General features: G+C 42.9%; 1 protein-coding gene across 1 annotated transcript in view; it reads right to left on the bottom strand.

Moving 5' to 3' along the window:
• Positions 1-11,646, bottom strand: part of LOC103017183 (contactin-associated protein-like 3) — a 250,501-nt gene extending 238,855 nt beyond the window's left edge. Inside the window, exon 1 of the mRNA XM_057547774.1 lies at positions 11,431-11,646. The gene's annotated coding sequence lies outside the window, so the exon portion shown is untranslated. The remainder of the gene's footprint in view (positions 1-11,430) is intronic.
• Between the last annotated feature and the right edge of the window lie 11,526 nt (positions 11,647-23,172).

Raw genomic sequence — 23,172 nt, forward strand, 5'->3', positions numbered from 1 at the left:
GATTAGTTTCATGTGTCAACTTAACTGGCTATGGGGGACCCAGATTAACAATTATTTCTGGGTATATTTTGTGAGGGAATTTCCAGGTGAAATTAACATTGAAATTGGTGGACTCAGTAAAGTTGATTGCCCCCGCCCCCAATGTGGGTGGACATCATCCAGTCTGTTGAGGGCTTGAATAGAATAAGAGCTGGGGGAAGGAAGAATTTGCCCCTTTTTCCTGCCTCATGGTGTGAGGTGAGATATTTCATCTTCTCCTGACCTCAGACTGGAATTTATATCACCACCTCCCCTGGTTCTCAGGCCATTGGACTAGGATTGAATTATATCACTAGCTTTCTGGGGTCTCCAGCTTACAGATGGCAGACTGTGGGATTTCTCAGCTTCCATTATCATAAGAGCTAATTCCCTGTTACAAACACATGCATGTATTCTATAGGTTCTGCTTCTTTGGAGAATTCTGACTAATACAACATGTATCCACCACTGTAATATCACACAGAATACTTTTACTGACCTAAGAATCCCCTGTGTTCCAGCTATTCAACCTACTCTTCCCTTCCTCCTCCCAAACCCCCAACAACCACTGATCTTTTTACGGTCTCCATAGCTTTGCCTTCTAAAATATCATATAGTTCAGAATTATACAGTACGTAGCCCTTTCAGATTGGTTTATTTCACCTAGTAATATGCATTTAAGTTCCTCCATGTCTTTTCATGGGTAGTTTATTTCCTTTTATTGCTGAATAATATTCCATTGTATGAACGTGGAACAGGTTTTTGTTTGTTTGTTTGTTTGTTTGTTTTTAATCCATCCATCTATGGAAGGGCACCTTGGTTGCCTCTAATTTTTGGCAATTATGAACAAAGCTGCCACAATCATTCATGTGCAGGCTTTTGTATGGACATAAATTTTCAGCTCTTTGGGGTATATACCAAAGAGCTTGATTGCTGCATTTTATGGTAAATGTATATTTACTCTTTTATTAAACTGCCAAACTGTCTTCCAAAGAGTCTGTACCATTTTGCATTCCCTACAGCAATCATGAGAGTTCCTATTGCTCTGCATCCTCACCAGCATTTGGTGTTGTCAGTGTTCTGAATTTTTGTCCTCTTCATAGCTGCATAGTGGTTTCTCATTGTTGTTTTAATTTGCAGTTCTCCAAACGCATAAGGTGTTGAGCATCTTTTCATATGCCTATTTGATATTTTATATCTTCTTTACTGAGGTGTCAGTTTAGATTTTTTGTCCACTTTTAATCAGGTTGTCCTTTTTAGTGGTAAGCAGTAAGTGTTCTTTGTATATCTTCATACCAATCCTTTATCTAATTTGTCTTTTACAAATTTTTTCTCCCCATCTATGACTTGACTTCCCATTCCCTTGATATTCATATCTTTTTAAAGTTTTTTTTCTTTTCTTTGTGTGTTTATTTTGAATAATGTATATTGCTTTTTGTTCAGTTAACTAATTCTTTTCTGCAATGTCTAATCTACTGTTAATTCTATCCAATGTACTTTTAATCTCAGCTATTTTAGTTTTAATCTCTAAAACTTTGATTTGCTTTTTTTAAAAATACCTTCCTTTACATGTCCAATCCCTCCTGTAGCTTCTTGAAAATATGAAATATAATTATAATATCTACTTTAGTTTTGTTGTCTACTAATGCTTTAATTTTTCTATTTCTGGGTCAGTTTTAATTAGGTTTTTTTTCCCCTTCATTGTGGTTCTATATTCCTGCTTCTTGATATACCTGGTAATTTTTTTATTGGATGACAGTCACTGTAGATTTTCCTTTTCTGGTGCTAAACATTTTAGTGTTTCTGTACATATTCTTGAACTTTGTTTTGGGATGCAGTTAAATTACTTAAAAATAATTTTATCCTTCTGAGTCTTGCTTTTAAGCTTTTTAGGTGGAACCCAAGTAATGTTTAGACCATGTTAAGTTTTTCCCCACATTTCAGGATTGAAAACTATTCTGAATACCCATGTATTAAACAGTTTTCCATTCTAGCTGGGAAGACCAGGCTTTCTTTTTTTTTTTCCCCTTTGTGAGTGTTAAGAACTTGTTCCTTCTGATACATCCAGGTGGTTCTTTCCCTGCCATGAGTAGTGTTCTGCATGCATATGCCCATCTGTACTCATAGGCCTCTGTAACCTAGTTTCCATTCACCTATCCTGCTTCTCATCCCTTCATTCACTCTTCCACATTCACAGTGGGGCTTGTTTAATTTCTAGAACAAGCCTGGCTCTTTGCACACAATTTTTATTGCTTCTGCTTAGAATGTGCTTCCTCAGCCTGGCTTGACTGGCTCCAAAATGGCATTCAACTCTGAACAGGAATATCACCTTTTCTTATGCAAGTAAGGTTCCCCAATTTTCTCTCAAACACTGTTTCTTGCCTTCAAATCATTTTGAGATTCAAAAAAACTTATTCATGTGTTTTTTTTAAATTTTGCTTTCCTAGGCTATCTTACCCAGGAGTTGATAACTACATGGGGACAGAAACTCTAGAAAAGAGATAATTTAATGATGAGCTTTCTTTATTCGTCATATTTTATACTGTTAGAAGAATGAGGCTATCAACTGAATTCTGTCCCCCCAAAATTCATATATTCAAGCTCTAACAAAGTGATGGTATTTGGAGATGAGGCCTTTGGCAGGTAATTAGATTAAATGATGTCATGAGGATTAGGCTCTATTAGTGCCCCTGTAAGAGGAAACCAGAGAGTTTTTTCTGTCTCTCTCCACCATGTGAGGACACAGTGAAAAGACAGTTGTCTGCAAGCCAGGAAGAGAGCCCTCACCAGGCACTGAATTGGCCAGCACCGTGATCTTAGACTCCCAAGCCTCTAGAACTGTGAGTTGTTAAAGTCACCAAGCCTATAGTATTATGTTATGGCAGCTTGAACTATAAGAGTACTAAATGGAAGAGACATGGAGGAACCCTAAACACATATTGCTAAATGAAAGAGGCCAAACTGAAATGGATACATACTGTATGATTTCAGCTATATGACATCCTGGAAAAGGTAGGGCACTTAAACTATTCTGTATGATACTGTAATGGTCAATGCTTGTCATACATTCGTCAAAACCCATAGGATATGCAACAGAGTAAACTGTAATGTAAACTATGGATATTAGTTAATAGGAATGTATGAACTTTGGCTCATCAATTGTAAAAAATGCCCCACACTAATGCAAGACGTTAATAATAGGGGAAACTTTGGTTTGGGGAATAGATGTGAGGGGGTGTATGGGAACTCTATACTCTGCTCAAATTCTCTTTAAACTTAAAACTACTCTAAATACAGTCTACCAATTTATTTAAACAAAATAAATCTAAGTTGCCTCATCATCATATTGTGAGGTTATTACCATCTTACAGTTTTTCTATTTGACCTACTTCTTTAATGTTCATTTCTATCTTCTTTTATCCTTGTAAAAAATATATCAAATGTTTTGTACTATTTCACCTCCCAGCTTATTATCTTTTTAGTTATATGTCTTTCACAAACTTTCATTGGAAACTACATTAGATATCCTTGACTTATTACACTCTATGCCCATTACTATTTTCACCACCTCCCTAATAATGCTTGAACCTTGGCTATGACCCATTGTCACCTCTGGACAAATAGTTTCTGCTCTATTTTCTGTCTTCTGTCCTTCTGGGCCACTTCTATCTACCATCATTACCCAAAGAACTGACTTTACAGATTCTATATGCCAGTGTGTAAGACTTGCAGTGTTTTAAGAAGTATCCCAACTTCATGATGATGATTTGGGGTCATTACCAAAGCACTCGGGATCATACATACTATCTTAAGGTAGTTTTATAGGACAACACACATTGGTATTTTCCTCCTATTAACAGACTAGGAAACTGTGGGTTGATCTGCAGCTATTTTGATTAAGAAAGCAGGATATGAACTCTGCTTCTTTGCTGGGGTACTTGGCACTGCTCCTTCTCTTGCTGGGACATATTTTGCGCCTTTACAGCCTGGCATCTAGGCGTCCTGATCAGACTAATGTTTGGCTTTATTGGATACATTGACCAGTCTGATTGATATTCTGGTACATACAGGGTACTTGGTCATGGTTGCTCACCTCTGAACCTCAGCTTCATCACCTGCAAAGTGCAACTAATAGCACATCCGCTTTGTGGGGTTTTTATGGATTTGGCAAGCGTCATAGTGCCTGGCACGTGCTAGAGACTCAGGTGATGCAGTAATTACCCAAATTTGCATTTTCAGTGGATCCTTCCCACCTGGAGAAGGTGACTCACGGCCTTGGGGGAGGAAGAGCAGGACAAACAGCAAGGGCAGCAAGGGCCAAGGCAAGGAGGTGAGAACTGACATGCAGGGGGGCCTCATGCTGGTATCACCAGAGGGCCCAGAGTGAGCCAGGATGTGGGGAGAGACTGGCCGGTCAGTAAGACCAGGCCAAGAAGGGCCGTGTGGGGGGGCTTAGCTTTTACCTTATGGTAGAGGCCATCCAAAGGAGAAAGTGGAAGATGGGTAGGTATAGACTTCTCCCTTAGGAATTGTCCTCGGGGTCTGTTTATCTCCTGGCAGGGTCCGTTCAATGAGTTGGCCCCTCCAGCACATTCTAGAGAGGACTGGCCATGTCTGACCCTCTGGAGATACAGCCCTCACCTCCTGGCCACCTCACTGAGGAGAGGGCTCATGGGGGAATCAGCCTCACTCTGCATCTGTCCACCAGTCCTGCACCCTGGACTCCAGGACCACTCACTTGCAAGAGACACATCCAGCTGCCAGAGGAAGTGACATTTCCTGACTCATCTGGCTAAGAATGAGCAGAGTATTGCTGACCATTCCAGGGGAGTAGCTGCCACAGAAGATCAGGATGGGTACAAGCCATAGGAGGTCAGAAGGAACAAAGGTCAGTCCACGTGGGAGTTCACATGGGCGCCTCACAGTCACCAACATGCCCTCGAGTTTCCCTTCCAGCCCAACACACACTCCACCTGCCCACAGTCGCCTGTGCCACCATCACACAGCCCCACAGAGCTCCAAACATCCTCAAACACACACACTCCCTACCTATAAGCAGATGCCTGTGTGCCCAGAACCCGCCTGCTCCAGTATACATGCACTACAAACCCCAATAAAATGACAGCCACAGTCTTGAATACAAAAGCACACCCCCAACGGCCCCCGATAATCAAACACCTAAATCCTCATATCCCACAAAAATCCACCCAACCCCATATAACCCCCCAATGCAAACACACAAACCCTTCAACAATAGCCAAATACATTCAAACCAAACTCACATACTACTTAATATAAGACACAACCCCCAAAATCCAAATATAACACATACAGTCCCCCCACAGCTGTGAACATCCACGTATGTACAATGCCTCAGAAGCTGAGACTAAGACAAAATACCATCAGAGAGACACAATGTTTCCAACCTTCTCCTAAATACTCCCCCCACAACACATGATGAACTCACACCCCCAATACAAACATACACCCATCTCCCTCTTGAGATACTATAAATAGCCTCTGTCACATCCCCTGATTATACACACACAGCTAGCAACCCCAATTTACACTGACAACCCCAGTCTCTGCAAATTCCTCCACACCAAAAATACACTCCCTAAACTCTTACCCTACAGGATGAGCATATGTATAACCCCTATACTCTGAATACACACAGATCCAACACACAAAACATTAAAATGCATACCCCTACCTCTTCTCAAATGCCTGCACACACAGCCTCAAAACACCCAGAACCAGCCCCACCACCCAGCCGCACCGTGCTACCCCAACCGTACACTCATAAAGGCACTCAGGCCCCTCATCTCTCCCCAGATCACACATACACAGTCTCTGCACAGCTTTACTGTTACCCCAAACCGTCCTATACCCCAAACATACATCCATGAGTTCCCCACACAGCCCTAACCCATGACAGAGGCAGCTCTACCAGGGGCATCATGGCACCCCGAGCGGGCAAATGCCGCTGAGATAAGTGCCTCCTATGTTGCTGCACTTCTTGCTGCTGTTGCAAATCATCCCTTGACCCCACCGAGGCTGACTGGGACACCCTAAACGGGAAGTGGCAGCATATGAGTCAGGCAAGAGGAAAACTCCCTTCCAGGTATTCCCTGTCACCATCCATTGCACCAAAACATCGGATGACCAGCATGAACAAGAAACAGAGACATGTAACTATACCATGATAGAAATGCAAATTTTTCTAGAAAAAATTTCTCCAAGGGAAGGGGGAGAACTGTGTTCCCCCTAATTATAAAGCCATGCTGTTACAATTCAAAGAAACGTCAGATACAGTACAACAGGCATTAGACTGCATCCATGTTGTAGCTAGATATGAGAAAGCTAATTTTTCTGAAGCCCCAAATCTCACTTGCCAGTAAAGGCACATGGGCCCCGCTGCCCCATCGGCCAGGAACCCAACAGAGGACCCTTAAGGGATAGAGGGACTTCTGGGACCCTTATTGGTCTCCACCAAGGGGTGGTGCTTCACACAGCTCCATCCTTCATGGGATGACTAACAGACCTCCCTGTATTGGCAGCTCTGGAGATCGGGGTCCCTAATGACGTAACCCTGGGACAGCCCAAGCACAAGGTAGAAATTTTTGCTCAGGCCTTACAGACTCTTCAGCAGACTGGAGTGATGGGCAGCTGTCACCTCTCCGAATCCTGTACCCTGACCTCTGCCAAGACCTCTGCCTTAGGGACCTGGCAGATCCCTGGAGCGTGGCCCTCCTCTGGGACAATTGCCCATATACTTCTCTAATTATCCTTGGGACACACATAAACAACTTTTCTTATGGCTCTCATTGACAACTGGAGCTCAAATTACAGTGCTTCCTGGGAAACCCTTCAATTATAAGCAAGGGCCACACGTTAGATTACAACGCATAATAGTCAGGGGAGTAGAAAGCATTCAGCTTCCATTGAATGTCACTACTGAAACAATCTTTATTAAAAATCTTGTAGTGGTGGTAGCCCCTTTGGCCCTACCCTTTCCCGTTACAGCTATGGATGCCTTGATGTACCACAATGCCATTTAGAACAAACCCAAATCCCTGGTCTTCCTGGTGGAAGCTGAATATTGGGAGCCCATAAGACTGCCACCTAAGACAGCAAATATCCCCCAATAGCATGTATGACAGGGGGCTGTGGGATTGCAGCCCAAAATTCAAAATTTATGACAAGAAGAAGTCATTAAACACACCATTTCTCCTTTTCAATTCCCCCATTTGGCTGCTATTAAAGCCTGCTATTAATGAGTGGTGCCTTATAAGCAACTACTGAAATATCAATGCTGATCCCCACTATTAAGGCTCCCATTTCCAACACTGTCCAGTTAATTAAGGATATCCAAAGGGCTCCAGGGAATTACTTTGCTGTGACAATCTAGCAATTATGTTCTATTCAGTACCAGTTATTGAGGAGTCCCAGCTGCAGTCTACTTTTACTGCAGAAGGCACCCAGTATGTTTTAACCTGTCTGCCTACTGGCTATCTTAACAGCCCAGCTATTGCCCACAGTCTTTGCTGGCAAGACCTGGTGTCCCCTTGCACCGTCTGGCACTATACTGATGTTCTAATCCAGAGCCCCTCAGGAGATTGGTGCACGAGGCCCTAACATGGTTGGTGACCCATCTATAACATCCAGGTGGGCTACTGCCCCACAGAAAATTCAAGGGTTCTCCACAACTATTACATTTCTGGGCATTAACTGATCCTCTAAAAGCCAGGAAATTCCTCTTGCAGCTAAACCTCAGCTGTTAACTATTCAGCCCCCCAACACACTATAGCAAGCCCAACTTGTCTTACTTAGGTCTCTTCACACTTCGGAGGCAACAAATACCACACTTGTCCATCATTCGTAGGCCCATTTATGCAGCCACGTACAAACCCTCCATATTTTACTGGCGAAGAGCTAAACAATAAGCTTTATAGCAGGCACAAAGGTCAATTAGTCAAGCCCTCCCACTGGTTCCCCCTGGCTGCTCCTTCTGGGCTGACAGTGGACTATGTGTCCCAGAGCCTTTGCACTAACACAGCTCCTCCTAGCTGCCTGTGGGCTTCTGGACCAGACGGCTGCTCTCTACACCACTACACCCCCTCAGAACCGATTTGGGAACTGGTTCGTTGGTTTTGGTCTTGGTTTTGTGTGCACTGATGCCAGAGTTTGCTTGCGTCTTTTGCGTTTTGGTGTACACAATGGGAAATACTCCATCTACCCTGAAGGAGAGCCCTTTGGGGCCTATATTAGATAAATGGGTGAAACATAGCCCTGAGCCTATGACTAAGAAACACATGATATACTATTGTAATAGGGTGCGGACCCAAAATATAGGATCAGAAGGGCGGTAGCCCCTGAATGGCTCACTCAACTTTTATAGGATCTCGCAGTTACAAGTGTTTTGCAAAACAGCAAGCTGCACCGGCAGTTGTTCCAACTGCCCACCCTCCCCCCATGCCGCCATCATATTCACCACCTCCTGTTTCCCCTACCCACGGGGATCAAATAGAAGTTTCTGTGTTAACCCCCAGAGCACAGGAGCCGGATTTAGTATCACCATCTAAGACTCCACAGGCCACCCAATTTGGACCGGGAGCCCCTTCCACAGCAGGGCAATTTCCCTTGTGCTGACAACCTATAAGAGGCCAGGCGACGCCCTTGGACTTGAGGCGTCGATTCTAATTTCCCCACAGGAGCCCCACGGAACTTTGACAGTGGGGAACGAGTTGATTGACTCTCCGATAGATACCACTCCCCAAACCCTCCCTGTTTATCTAAGAGGCTTGTAAATATTAAACAAAGGGGAAACAAAGTCATCCTAGGAAAAACTTGCCTGTATCTTTGAGATGCAAACGTCCTTTCTGGTCCTCCGGAACCCTCATCTCTGCCATCTTTGTAAAATGCATCTTTTTAAAAGAGGGTAAAGTAATTTAGAAATTGACTTATCAAGGATAAATAAAAAACCTAAGTGTCTTTTCTGTAAAAATTCAGCCATCTAGACAAGTGAGTTTGATTTTTTCCATCTCTCAGAAACCTAATTTGAATCCAACCTCTTTTTGTAAACTGATGGGTTTCACATGGCTGTACCTGACTCCCTGCTGAAATTTGGAAATGACAACTATGACGTCTCTGTATGTTTGTGTCCTCATATGTGTCTTTGTCTTTGGATAACATTGCTGAGGTTGATTTGTGGATGAGCTCTATTTAATTGGCTTAAAGAAAAGTGAGCACTTACAAACCAAACTATTCTAAATACAAGAGAAATTGAGCTAAATGAGCTTCAGGTTCATGTGAACTGGGAAATATTCAGTATTAATTAAGACCGGGTACTAACATTCATTTGTTGATCTAATTAATATAGACATGCTGTTAGAGTCATCAACATTAAGTACAATACTTTTATTGTGCCTAGGTTTAATATAAGCTAAATAAAATCTTGTTATATCTATTGCAAATTTGTCAGCAAGGAAATAACCTGATGTGAAGAAACTTTTTTTTTTTTTTAAATTCAAGAGATTTTATTTTTTAATGTCCTAACAATCAGACTAACCCAGGTTGATTGAAGACACTAAATCTAGTCTTCCAAAGGTTGTCTTCACTAAGGGACTTAATGGAACATCATTTGGTTGCAATGAAATTCTAATTTCCATTTTTAGTGAATGGAATTTATATAAAGTTCTTACAAAATGTTTTAAGAAATTTATAATACTTTACTGTTTGCCATTCCTCCAAGTGAAAGGTATAAAAGATTATTGAATACCACACAAAAATAGAGTATACTGTGGAAGAGGGTGAAAATAAAAATAATTTTAATGAAGTTACTATATTTACTGCTGTCCCTCAGGAAAAAGGAAATTAAATTATCCAACAATGTTCTGGCTTCCACCATCTTTCTCTCTGGAGACAAAAAGCAACATAAGGCAACACTGCAAATACTAAAAATTATGAAAATGAAGATGGCGGAATGTTTTACTAGATCTTCTGCAGTGGGATCAAGCTCCACCGTCTAAAATCCTTTCCAAAACTTCCTTAAAGCCTAAACTCAGGGTTTGGAACGAGCAGTTTGTTTGCAGGTATACAGTAATTGTAGAAACTCAAACATCTCTTCGATTGAGATGATCAAGAAATAGCTTTTTGTGTTAGGGAAAATGTGCTGGTGAAAACGCTAGGCAGATATACTCCTTCCAAACTTCTGCACAAAGACTTGACCAAACTTTAACTTGGCCTCCAGCAGCCTGTGGCTACGACCCGCGGATGAACCAGCCCCATTTTGAGCTCAGATCTGGAAAAACTTGGGGCTGTCAAAAGACATTTACTGTTTGTTCTAGCCAACACCTGATGACAGGTCCCTGGCCGCTCTTTAGTACTTACTAAAAAGGGTTTACTATTGTGAACCCTTGCTCTGTCCCTCTGAGATGTATGTGTGTACCTCCTACAACCTAGGAGTGTCTTTGTCAAGGATCTGGAAGCCATTCCTTTGCAGTGTAATCATCAGGAAGGACAGGGCCCCTGTCTCCCAGCCCCTGTGGGAAAACAGAATCCTCACTTCCGTAACTGCCGGCAAACTGCCGGCAAACTGACACAGCTCGCCTACTGCAAGGACACTACCCAACCCTTTGTAATTTTGCACGTCCCTGCCTCTACTTGAGCTCCACCTTGCCCCATTTCTACATTTTTCCCTTTAAAACCCCCAGACACCTCTGCGCAAATCGGAATGGAGCTCAGCTCTTTTCCTACTGTCAGTAGTTGCTGAATGAAAGCTGTTTTCGCCGCCCCATGTCCTGCTTTATTAGCTTTGACGCTGGCAGGTACATATTAAAACTCAGACCACTGTCAAGATAGGGCTGTAAATCTTAGAGGCTTGTTTTACACGGCGTTATCCTCAAAAACCCGGGCAAACTCTACAAAGTGATCCCTCAAAAGCCTCACCCCCTTCTCTCCTCTAGGGCCCCGGCACCTTTAAGCTCGCGTGTTTACTTCCTACTCTCCTCCAACTCCGAACTCCACTTCTCCCCACGTGTGAGTGAGGGCGCTACTTTCCAGGACGATTTCACCCTGCGCAGGTCTACGCCCTTCCACGTCTGGGGCCTTTTCTCTCCTCGTCTCTGTCCCCTCGATCTCCGAGTGTCCTCATCACCCCCCTTCCCTCTCCCTGACGCTTCAGATCCACGGCCTCGGCCTGGTCGCCTCGCTCCCGCTCCAACCTCAGCTTCCCCGGCAGCGGAGGTGTCCCTTCTCCCTCCACGATCCGCGTGGGGGCCCCGGCGCCCGTTTCCGGGGGTGGCGGGTGGAGAGGGGAGCGTACTCTCCGGGCCCGCCCGGCCTCTCCCGGGCCGCGGGGTCGAGGGGCTGAACGCCTGGGCCGCCCCCGCTGCCGGGGCGGGAACTCACCTTCTCTGAGGAAGGGGCGGCCGTCTACAACTACTGTCCCCTCCCCGCCACCGCCGCCGGCCAGTGGGTAGGCCGAGGTGGAGGAGGCGGAGAGGCAGGGACAACCGCTGCCGCCACCGCTGCCTCCGCCGCCGAGCAAGCGGGGTGAGAGCAGGAGGCGGAGACCGGAGTTCCTGAGGGGAAGTCGCCGGCGGCTGACGGGACAGCTCCGCCGCCAGAGCGGCGAGGCGCGCTACTCGTGAAGAAACTTTTAAGGAAAGAAAATGCAAATGAAATAAGAGCTTTAGGTGAACTTTTTAAAATACTTATCTTTTAGGAAGGTCTATCTAAAATTAGTCTCTCCAGATATCTGACCACTTGAAAGTCAGAATTGTGCTAAAATAAGTGACAGAAGGTTTATGGAAAGTGGACCCTGAAAAAAAGAGTTCTGTACGTGGTCAGGATTGACTAAGTTTAAAATAAGTTTAATTGAATAAATAAATTTTAAAAGTAAGCTGGTGCAAAACTTGAATTTCGCTTTTCTCTCTGTTAAGAAGACAAGGTTTCTTAAGATTTTGGACTGCCTTTGATACCAGATTTTAAGTTTTTCTACCTTTTAAGAGATCTGTTCTGTACTTGCCTTTGAAATCTTTTATTGTTACTTTGGCTAACTGAATAACTATTGTTTCACAGTGACATGTGATCCTATCTGACTGTTTTAAACCCTTTTCTTATTTTTCGGACAAAACTTCCCAAATCAAATTATAATGAAGTTCCTTTGAGCTCTAGCTAACTTTGGGGTGCTTCAAAGGGCCCCTGAAACATCCCAAAGAGAGATATTAACTAATTCGGTTGACTTGGTATGTTGAATTACACGGGAAGTGTTGTCAAATAAGCAATAAATCTTCTTAGGTTACATTGTATGCCAAATGATACAGGTATTCTACAGATTATATGGAGTTCCTAAAATTTGGTATGTCCTGGTAAAATGTTACCAGTCAGAATTCTCTTTATTATCGGAAAGTGTTGCATGTCACCGCAGTAACCACGTTACTTTGTCAACTGCATCGTAATCAGATTTAAACGTGCCTTCTCTTTGTTTCTTTTCAAGTAGCCAAATGTATGTCTCAGCCCACTCATCTTTGTAAAAATAGACATAGAAGTCTTTCAAATGCTGTTTTAGCAGGAAGTTACTGATGTGTATGTGCCGTTTACAGTGATTCTGTATATACTCCCCAGCTTCAAAAACACTTAGAACTGCTGCTGTGGTTTCTGGAAGAGTCAGTTGTTGGTTCCTCAATTACACCTGTGCAGCTCGCGTCTGAGTTTTTAAAGAATAGTTAACTTTTAAAGAAGTTTCTTTATCAAAAGAGCAGTTTGAGTTATAGCCATGGTTTTTGCTGGGTTAACATTGGCTTCAGTTAAATCGTTTCAATTATAAAGTAAGTATAACTATGGTGAAGAAGCTTGTCTCATTTTAAAATGCTGAATCACATTTTATTTCTTGAATTAATGCAATAGAAACGTCAAAATTCCGGACCACTGGAATATGCCAACTTTTTTGTTTTGGGGTTGTGTGTATAGATTTTGTTGTGCTGATTTGTTTGCTTGTTTTTTTAAAGAAACTGAAACTGCTATGTCTGCTAGTGGAAGAAAATGCTTTGCTTTGCTCTGAAGATTCTGAAATTATTCAGGCATATCGTGGTTCATAGATTACAAGGAATAATGCTAGTTAAATGCCAATGAACTATTTTTACTCTTTTTATACGAAATGTACAAATTTCGGGGGGTGGGGGGTGATGGTGGCAGCGGTGCCTCTTAACTACCTTATGTAAAACACTTGAACATTTTCATCAATATTGCCATCATCTGTTTAATACTCCCAGTATATTTTCTCAACGTGTTTACCTAAAGTTGTATGGAATGACATAATAAGCAATAAAATCTGAATTACACCCCCCCCCCAAAAAAGTGCCTTCTTAAGTCTTTCGTCATTGTACACAGTTATGGTTTCACTCTGATGCCTTTGCAAAAATGCTTCCTCTTCAAGAAGGTTTATAGAAGGGACCTTCGGATAAATACAAGTTTCTGGTTTTCAGACCATAAAGGTGAACTGGGTAAGATCTTGAAGAATTCTAATGGGAAACCTGATGGCTTCATAAAGCTGATAACAAAAACGATTAGTTGCACATGACTGGGTAAACTGGTGACTATGGTTATAATTTGTATGGTTTCTATCTGAAAAATGACTGTTTTAAATCTGTGTTTTCCAGGTGTAAGCAAAACTTTCCCCTTAAACTAATTATGACTTAGAGTAATTTGTTAAATTATACCCTTGTAAGCAGAATTGAAACATTTATCTTTTTCTCTCTACCTGGTTGATCCTGCCAGTAGCGTATGCTTGTCTCAAAGATTAAGCCGTGCATGTCTAAGTATGCACTGCTGGTACACTGAAACAGCGGATGGCTCACTAACTCAGTTATGGTACCTCTGGTCGCTCGCTATTGCAACTGGATTACAAGTAGTTATACTGATCATTGTTCTTTGTTTCCAGATTGTTTGCTCTTTGTGTCTCCCTGCTGCACTGTGTCTTTGTTAACGTTACTAGCTGCATTACTTATATCCTGTCTATTTTATAAGATTGGTGTCTCTTACAGTACCCAGTATGTAACCAGGCCTCCAACAATACTTCTATGGCTAAACATCTTGAGGAAATAGATCACATTTATAACATAAAATAATTGTAATAGTGTGATTCTAGGTATGGGAGGAAGCAACAAGGGAAAATGTCTCCTGGGTCATAATTAGATAGAGGATCCAGAGGATCTTTAATTATCAATAGGGCCTAGTCCAAAAACTAGCACCTGGAGTGGCATATCAAGAATTCTCCCCTGACCTGGGATGAGCCTCCCAGCACCGTGGGACAAAATTTGATCCTGAAATGTCTCCCAAATATTGGTTAAAATCCTGACCAAGAGGAGAGGATCTGAGAAATGGAATATTGCTTGACACATCAGTCATTAGCGATTGCAGCCCTCCAACGTGAGCCGGTGAGCCCTGACGAAACTCAGGATATGAGAATATAGGATACAGGCCCCGGGTAGCTGAGGTACATATCAAATGAATGATTTCAGTGAGCCCAGACTCTTGCATCTTCCCATACATAGAAAACTGCTAAATTCCTTAACTTGAGATGCTGCTTCCCAGGCTTGAAGCTCTCAAAATTCCCGTCAAATAGATCGTAACTCTCAACTTTTAGGCTGAGAATATTTTTTTAAGGCTACAGGTGTAAAGGAGACACTTTCCAGAGAGGAACAAAAAGAAAAAAAAACAACGTTTGGAACACTGGCACCGATGGTGGACACTCCCGGAAAGTTCCATCTGACGAAGCAATTAGAAGAGCCGTCACCCCTTTTTCCACAAGACTGTGGAATGGACATTGACAGTAGGGAATTGTAACAGAGAGGAGCCAAATCTGACTACACGTTGGATCTGTTTCTTTGACTTTAATCTTTGCCTTCCGCTGCTTTTGTTCACTAAAAGGATACTGTCTGTACATAATGGCCTGCCTCGGGGAACCCTGTTCCTCTGCCTGAATGTTAAACCAAAGTGCCTTTGTTCAGGGAAACATACGGACTCTGTCCACCTGTGGATGGCTGCAATTAAGAAGAAACTAACACATCCCCTCCCTGAGGCTGGCCATTCCAGGGGATATTCGCAAAACTTATGGCCCTTTTACTTTACCTCCTCATCTCCTCCCCATCTCTGTGCTATAAAAGAAACTGGCATCCAAACCCCGATAAGATGCTTATTTTGAGACTTTAGTCCGCCGTCTTCTCGGTCTGCTGGCTTTCCGAATAAAGTCATATTCCTTGCCTCAACACCTCATCTCCGATTTATTGGCCTGTCGTGCGGCAAGCACAGCAAGCTTGGACTTGGTAACATCTTTACTCAGGACACGGTGTCACAAAATCGGACATTGTTTTCTGTTTGTTTGTTTTGTTTTTGTGTTTGTTTTTGTTTTGGGCTGCGCCACGTGGCTTGTGGGATCTTAGTTCCTCGACCAGAGATCGAACCCGTGCTCCCTGCAGTGGAAGCTCGGAGTCCTAAGCAATGGCCTACCAGGGAATTCCCATGGGACACTGTTACCTTGCAGTCATGGTCCTCACCTTTGTGAGACAGAGGTAGTAGTGTAGCAGGATTGAGAACGTTGTAAAGTTTAAGATAAAGATTAGGTGGTGAAAGCAGGATTTCACAGGAAGTGAATCTAGTGACACTTGCAGTGAAACGTTGTCAATTCAGAGTTAAGAAGACTGTGGACAATGTGTGGAGTTTGCAAATAAACTTCATTTTCTAGAGTCAAATCTGCCAAGGCTTCCACTAAATTTGCAGTTGTGGCTATAACCTTAAGACAACTGAGATAGGCATAAGCAACTGACTCAAGTTGCATGCTATAATAGGCAAAAGGCCTATGTTTACTACCATGCTCACATAGTTCCGCGGGGCCTGATTATGCCATTCATGCACAAATCAAGTAAAAGGTTTTGAATAGCCTAAAGTTAATCTATTAGGTAGAGATCTCTTTGCTAACTTAAAAGGGCTAATATAGTTTGCCTCCAGTGGAGATCTCACCTTAAAGTTTCCGGATCAACCTGAACCTGATCATTTGGGTAACCCTAAGGCAGGCAGCTCTTGCAGTGCTTGTTTTAGCCTTATAAAAGCCTGCTGATGTTTATCTTCCCAAGCAAAGGATTCAGGGACTAAATCTTTCATAAGTTCATAGAGTGGAAGAGGTAACAGAGAAAAATTTGGAACCCAGAGCTTGCAATAACCAGCTAAACCTAGAAATCCACAATGCTAGCACTTAGTTGTGAGTCTAGGAAGTTCCTGTATCAGCCTAATTCTCTCTGCAGATAGCTGAATTCCTTCAGTGCTTAGATTATGTCCTAGGTAATGAACAGTGTCTAGAGATAATTGTAATTTTTCCTTTGTGTTCTTTCTCAGCTAACTGTTGCAGCAAATCAATGGAATCTTTTATGCATGCCTTATGGAATCTTTACAGTAGCTGAGTACAGCAGGAGATTATCTCCATATGGTAAAAAGGTTGATTTTTCAGGGAACTAGAGGGTACTTAAATCTTGGTGAGGTACTTGGGAGAAAAAAGAAGGGGTCCCAGTGAACCCTTGAGGCATAAAAGTGCAGATATATTGTTGATTGTTCCAAGTAAAGGCATATAGATATTGGCTGTTGGGTCTCCGGGATGCTGAAGAAAGGTGAACAAAGGTCTCCAACAGTACACCATTCCAAGTCAGTTGAATCTTGTGACAGAAGGGTGAGGGTGGCTAGGTTTGGAACAACAGGAAAACAGGGAAGAACTATTTTTATTAACAGCTCCCAAGTCCTGGACAAATCGCCATCCTGCCAGGTTTCCAACCAGGCAAGATTGGCATGCTGCAGGGACGAGTACAGGAATGACTACCTCCCGGGAAATTAAGTTTTCTACAATAGGTGTGAGACCTTGTATGACTGCAGGCTTTAATAGTTGTTGAGGAAACCTAGGGAGAGGTTTAGCTACATCTATCTGAATCTTTATAGGTTTGCATTTTTTTTATTCTTCTGATGTTAACACTGTCAGAAGTAGCCCCCAAATTTGCAGGCATCTCCACCAAATTAGAGAACTTTTGCTGAACTTCCTCTTTTATGTCCAGGACAGATTGTAAGGAACATAAATAATCAGGTTCAGGTTGATCAGGAAATTTTAAGGTGAGATCTCCACTGGAGGCAAAATGTACTGGCCCTTTTAAGTTAGAAAAGAGATCTCTACCGAATAGATTAACTGGGGCTATACTGCATAGCAAAAAGGAATCTTGGTTGAGATAAAAATTCTCTCTGAACTTTATTAGGTACTCCCACTATGGAAACATCCTCTTGACTCAGAGGGACCTGTTGTTCTTTGAGGGTGAGATTTAGAGTAGAAAGCACAGCTCTGGTTAGGGCTAGGGATAGGGTGTTAAAGGGTTAGGTAATTATGTTTACAGTTAGGGTTAGGGTTTAATGCAGATTTCAAAGTAAAATATGAGAGTGGGGTTTAAAGTAGAAAGCATAGCTCCAGTATCAACTAAAATTTGGCAGTTTTTCATCAATTTTCATTCTATTTTCCTCTGGGCTGTTTAAGGTAATTGCTGGTAATAGTTTACCAGAGAACCTCTGGAGTTCTGCCAACTAGGGGAGAGAGTCATGGGCGGGGGGCTCCCTTTAAGACAGATATGAGAGCATTTGTGAAGAGTTTGCATAGGACCTTTGAGGACACCTTTTTTTCTAGTGTCCTCACTGATTACAAATGAAACATCAACTTTGGGTCATCGAATTGATCATGGACCCCTAGGAGGTTGTAATGGGGGAGGCCTAGGTGTTATTTTGTGTCTCTTGCCTTAGAGCTGTTGTAACTATAAGGCTATGAGCTTGGTGGATTTCTGTTTGTGATCTTGCTCCAAGGTCCTTTCAAAATGCTCAGCTATAGTCAGGAGTTCAGTCAGGCCTACAGCCTCCCAGCCTATTTTCTGCCCTTTTATCAATCCACTAATCTCAGAAGATAATCCATTTACAAAGAGGGCAGTTAAAGTAGGCTGAGTGGCCTTTTTATTGCTTGCAACCCCAAATGCTGTAAAAAGAGAGCCTACAAACTGGCTCTAAAGTCTTCCACAGATTCACCCCTCTTTTGTTTGTATGAGTGAATAATAGGCCAATCATTATTAGGCCAATCAATAATAGACCAAGTGTGAGCAGGGAAGATTTTAGGAATAGCTTATAAAAGGTTAGTTGTTATTCTGCAAGCCTTTTTAGGTTGAGGATCTTGAATACCCTCCTAGGGATTATGTCATTTTGCTTCCCGCGTCCATTCTGGGGCTTCCCCCAGTCCTACCAACATGTGTACAAGCGGATAAAGATCTAGCAGTTTGGGGACCTAGGCCGTGACAGTGACTCTAAATTCTTCAAAAAATGTTGGGAGTTCCTCCCTAGGTTTAGAGAATTCTTTGACTATAGCTCTCAGTTCAGTCTTTGACCAAGGGGTAAAGGACACCTGAGGGGGCTCACCTGCAACCTCAGCTAGTTTTACTTTAAATGGCAATTGCTAAATATTCTCTTGGGAATAGAAAAGTATTTCAGACAGAAAATGAGTAAAACAAGAGTACTCAGGTGAAAAAGGAAAGGGGGGGGGGGGACAGTAGGAGTTAAATCTGCAGTCACATCCGTCCTATGCTCTTTTGTTTCAGGTACCTTTTGTCTCTTTAATTTTTCATTAGCTTTTTGTTCTAAGTCTCTAAACGAAGCTATTTTGGAATCTTGAAACCTTCTGTAAACTTTTACATACCAATTAAAGCAGGCATCTCATTCTCCCTGTCCAATTTGGGAACCCTTGCTCTCCAGTGTTTTCCTCAAATGAACAATCTTGTCTAACTGGAACATTCCCCACAATGACCATTGTAATTCTAGATCAATATTAGTATAATTTTGCCATCTCTCTAAATATCTACAGCCTCCAGACCATAGTTCTCAAATATAAAATAAGCAGGTGTGCCAGAAGCTCGCATTCTCAACTCTTTGGTGATAAAGGATCTCATTTCCTTAGCTAGACTTTGTCAACCCAAAAGAACACACAAAAGAACTGCGCCTTAATATATCAGCAGTAACAAAGAGATGTTACTGTGTGCTGGCCAAAAGAAGGCCTGGTATGCACCACCACCAATTCCCAGGGATCCTTGGACTGAGGAAAAAGATCCAACCAGCAAATCCCAAGGAATGGGGACTGCAAACTGATGCCTAACAAAATGGAGAACTATAGCCGCCACCAAGAGTTCCAAGCATGGAAACTGAGGGCTGATGCCAAACAGATGGGGAAGTGCAGACTACACTGCCAGCAGTGCCCAATGTGGAATCCAGGGAACAAAATTAGGGGCTAGGGTTTACCACTCAAAAATATACTGGCAATAACCAAGAGATGTTACTGTGTCCTGGGAATTTCCATCTGAAGGGCTATGGGTTTGGCCTCAGGGAGAATCCTCTACCAGCCAAACTGACCTGCCCTGTAAAGGAAAGCCAATTAGATTGCGAGCACAAACTCAATCAAAGAGATTGGAGCTCAAACCAAGAGGAGCTTACCAACAACCTTCACGAATGGCAAGAAAGACAGTGAACTCAAAGGAGCTGTGGGCACCACACCTGTTTCTCCTTGTCCCAAATGTTATCAGAAATTTGCTTCAGATCCCATCACTGCCACCAATATATTTATCTTTTTCTTTTTAAAAAGATAAGCATTTAATCATAAAATCATCCTGTTAGCAAGAGGAATCATAAGAGTGGATTTTAGAAAAGTGCACATACATATTTTTATACAGAACATTTCTGGAGGGATACATATTCAACTGTTAGTGGCCACCTCTGAATGCCACCAATGTATAAAAAAAAAAATTTAACTGAGTAAATTTGAAGATTTACTTTGAAGTTTGAATAAATTGGCTTTATTAAACGATTCATGAATCAGGCAGCATCTCATCTGATAGAAAGGGAGATACTCCAACGGGTTACACAACATGGAAGGCTTTTTGTTTTTTGGCCACGCCACATGGCACGTGGAAATCTTAGTTCCCCGACCAGGGATCGAACCCATGCCCCGTGCATTGGAAGAGCAGAGTCTTAGCCCCTGGACCACCAGGGAAGTCCCAGAAAGCTTTTAAAGTAAAGAGGGTGGGACAAGGAAAGAAAGTCATCATCAAGGGAAAAAATGAAAGTTCACTGGAGGAAAGTGAAACTTCAGGTGACAATGGCTTCTCATTGGCTAAACTGCGGAATTTTCTATTAGCTCTTTCTATTTTCTATTTCTTGTTGCTGGCCAGGAAGGAAGTCTTCCCTCCTCCAGCTGGGGTAGTAAAGTGGTTGCACTTCCTGTTTGGGGTCAGTAAATGACCTCTTCCTGTTGGGGTAATTGATGATGAGTGACACGGCATGAGAGCTCCCTCTACGGGCCTTCCAGACACCAATTCTAGTTGAGGTTTCCTTTTGTTAACATTCACAGCATGTTTTATTGGCAGGAGGATTCACAATGAGGGAGAAAAGGCCACAAGACTCACCATAAAGAAGGCTCAGAAATTCCTGGGTGGGCCCAAGGGAGGCAAAAGGTGGCTGTGGGGTCAGCTGGCGGCCACAATGATCACGTGGTTCCATCTGATGGGTTTGCAGCTCGATGTGCAATAGTGAATAAAAGGGTCAGTTCATCCTATCAGAGAAACATGAAACTGAGCTAAGCTTCCCACTGCTAGAAGCATCTTGAGCCTTCAGAAAAGAACAGAGAACATGTCTAAAGGGTTTGGGAACATCAGAGCCATATCTCCTCAGAGTGGGGACTCCCCAGGCTCTCCAGGTCTCAGTCCCCAACTCTCCCTCGGGGACAAAGCCTCCTCACCTCTGTCCTTGTCAGCTCACTGATCCCTAGAGGTCCTGCCTATCCCTGAGGACTTAGGTTTCCATGGAGACAGGTTGGTTGAGACCTAGTGATACAGTTGACCAGCCTGATATGCAACAGTTCCCACCACCCTGGGGCAGTTGGGCTCAGGGACATGTGGCTCTGGACCCCATGTGGAGGGTGTCCTTGCACGTCAGCTGTGCCCCAGAAGAGCCAGTAACGCCTGTAGCTGTCCAACTGATTCTCAGGGTATTTTCCTGGGAGAGCCCTTGGTCATCTGACCGCCTAACCAGGAAGCCCCGTGACTTTCTGACTGCTGCCTGTCACGCCAACAACACACCTGTGAAGGTTCTGCTCTGCATGGCCATCTGTCCACCAGGCCCCCCCTTCTAGGGACCCAGATGCTAGGACCACACAAATGCTGAAGGAGTGTCCACCTGCCTAAGGTACAGACACCCCTGTATCCATCTGCATGATTTCTACTGGGAATCAACAACATTTATGGGGATTCTTTGGCCCTAAAGAACAGACCAACCTGATAGGAGCAATGCAATGATTCACAATTACCAGGGTCAATGCACATATACAGGGGCCCATAGCCCCAGATGCCCCACTCACAATTTACATGGGTGTCCCATACGTACCCACCGATGCCCAAATAATCTTGCTTCATACATACATACATCCAAACACGCACATCAGTGGTGTGCTGGTAAGCGCTAAAAAACTCTCCAAGAAAGGTGGGAAAGACTTCACCTATGCTATCTACGTGGTATAAATATTCCCAGCATGACCAATTTCAAGCTACCCACCTGACATCACTGAACACAGAGCTGGGAAGAGATATGCACCATTGACTATCCCAGGATAGTATGAACCAGTTCCAGCACATCCCATACCTTTTCCTATGAATTTGTGCACACAATCCACTTACACCCCAAGTAGAACCCTCAACTCCCATCACAGATATATAACCAAAAGGATACCACATACACATATGTGTTAGTACATATACATACATACATACATATATATATATATATATATATATCCTAAACACGCACGTACATTTCTACCCTCACCCTGAATAAATACACAAACAGACTACCTCTTACTACCTAAATTTTTACAGACAAAACCTTACTCACCCTGAATATTCACATTCCACTCTCACAACTATATATACACACACAACATGGGCCTGAAAACAAACATGTGCAACCAATATGCCATCCAGATGTACACACTGAGTACCTAAACACACAGGCTCACCAAGTACACAACTGTCTCATGGGCAACCCAAAAAAGACCCATATGCAATCCCACAGCCCTAAAATACATATACTCCAGGATTCCTGCACACACACATAACCTACACCGTCTACTGGTTTCCAAACACACAAACTAAACTCTCACATCCCCCAGAATACATACCCCAGAAGCCCCAGGAACTCAAAAACACACACAGCCACAAATAACCTATTCTTATCAAATACAGGTGACCCTTGAACAACTTGGGGGTCAGGGCGCCAACCCTCCATGCAGTGGTTCTGCCTCCATGGATCGTGTAGTAGTCCTGTAGTATTTACTGGAAAAAAAATCCACTATAAGTGGACCCGTGTGGTTCAAACGTGTGTTGTTCAAGGGTCAACTGTACATATAAGTCCACCTCACTAATACTGAGAACACACATACAAGCAACACCACTAAATTCTTCAGGCATTACATTTTGAAATAGACGCATAGAGGACTCTAAGCCTCCTGATATACTCACAAATCACAAATACACACACCCACAATCTACTCATGAGTATACACCCCAAATGCTCGGACACACTCAAAACAGAAAAACACCGACAACCTCTGCAGTCTTACTAATATACATACACAATTCTCACACACCTATGGACACACACATGCAAATATTCCCAAGCCCTGAACATACAGATCCCCTCCCAAACACTATACATTATGCTACCTCTCCAGAATACAAGCTCCCCACCGCTACCCCAACATATAAACTGTATATGTGTGTGGGGGTGTTTATATATATATATTTCTACCCTCACCCTGAATATATAGACAGACCACCTCTTACTCCTACCAAACACATGTATAAACACCCTAGCATTCTCCAAAGAAATACACTTTGAATACTCCTAACAACTCCATACCTTATGAACAAACTTTGATAATGCATGAACCTGATGATGGACACACACACAGATTAGAATACACAAGTACGATACATGGAAGTGTCTCCAGCAAACCATTTATGAAACAACTTCCATATATCAAATTAT

Source organism: Balaenoptera acutorostrata, chromosome 6 (assembly GCF_949987535.1).
Source record: "Balaenoptera acutorostrata chromosome 6, mBalAcu1.1, whole genome shotgun sequence".
Classification (NCBI taxonomy): Eukaryota; Metazoa; Chordata; class Mammalia; order Artiodactyla; family Balaenopteridae; genus Balaenoptera; species Balaenoptera acutorostrata.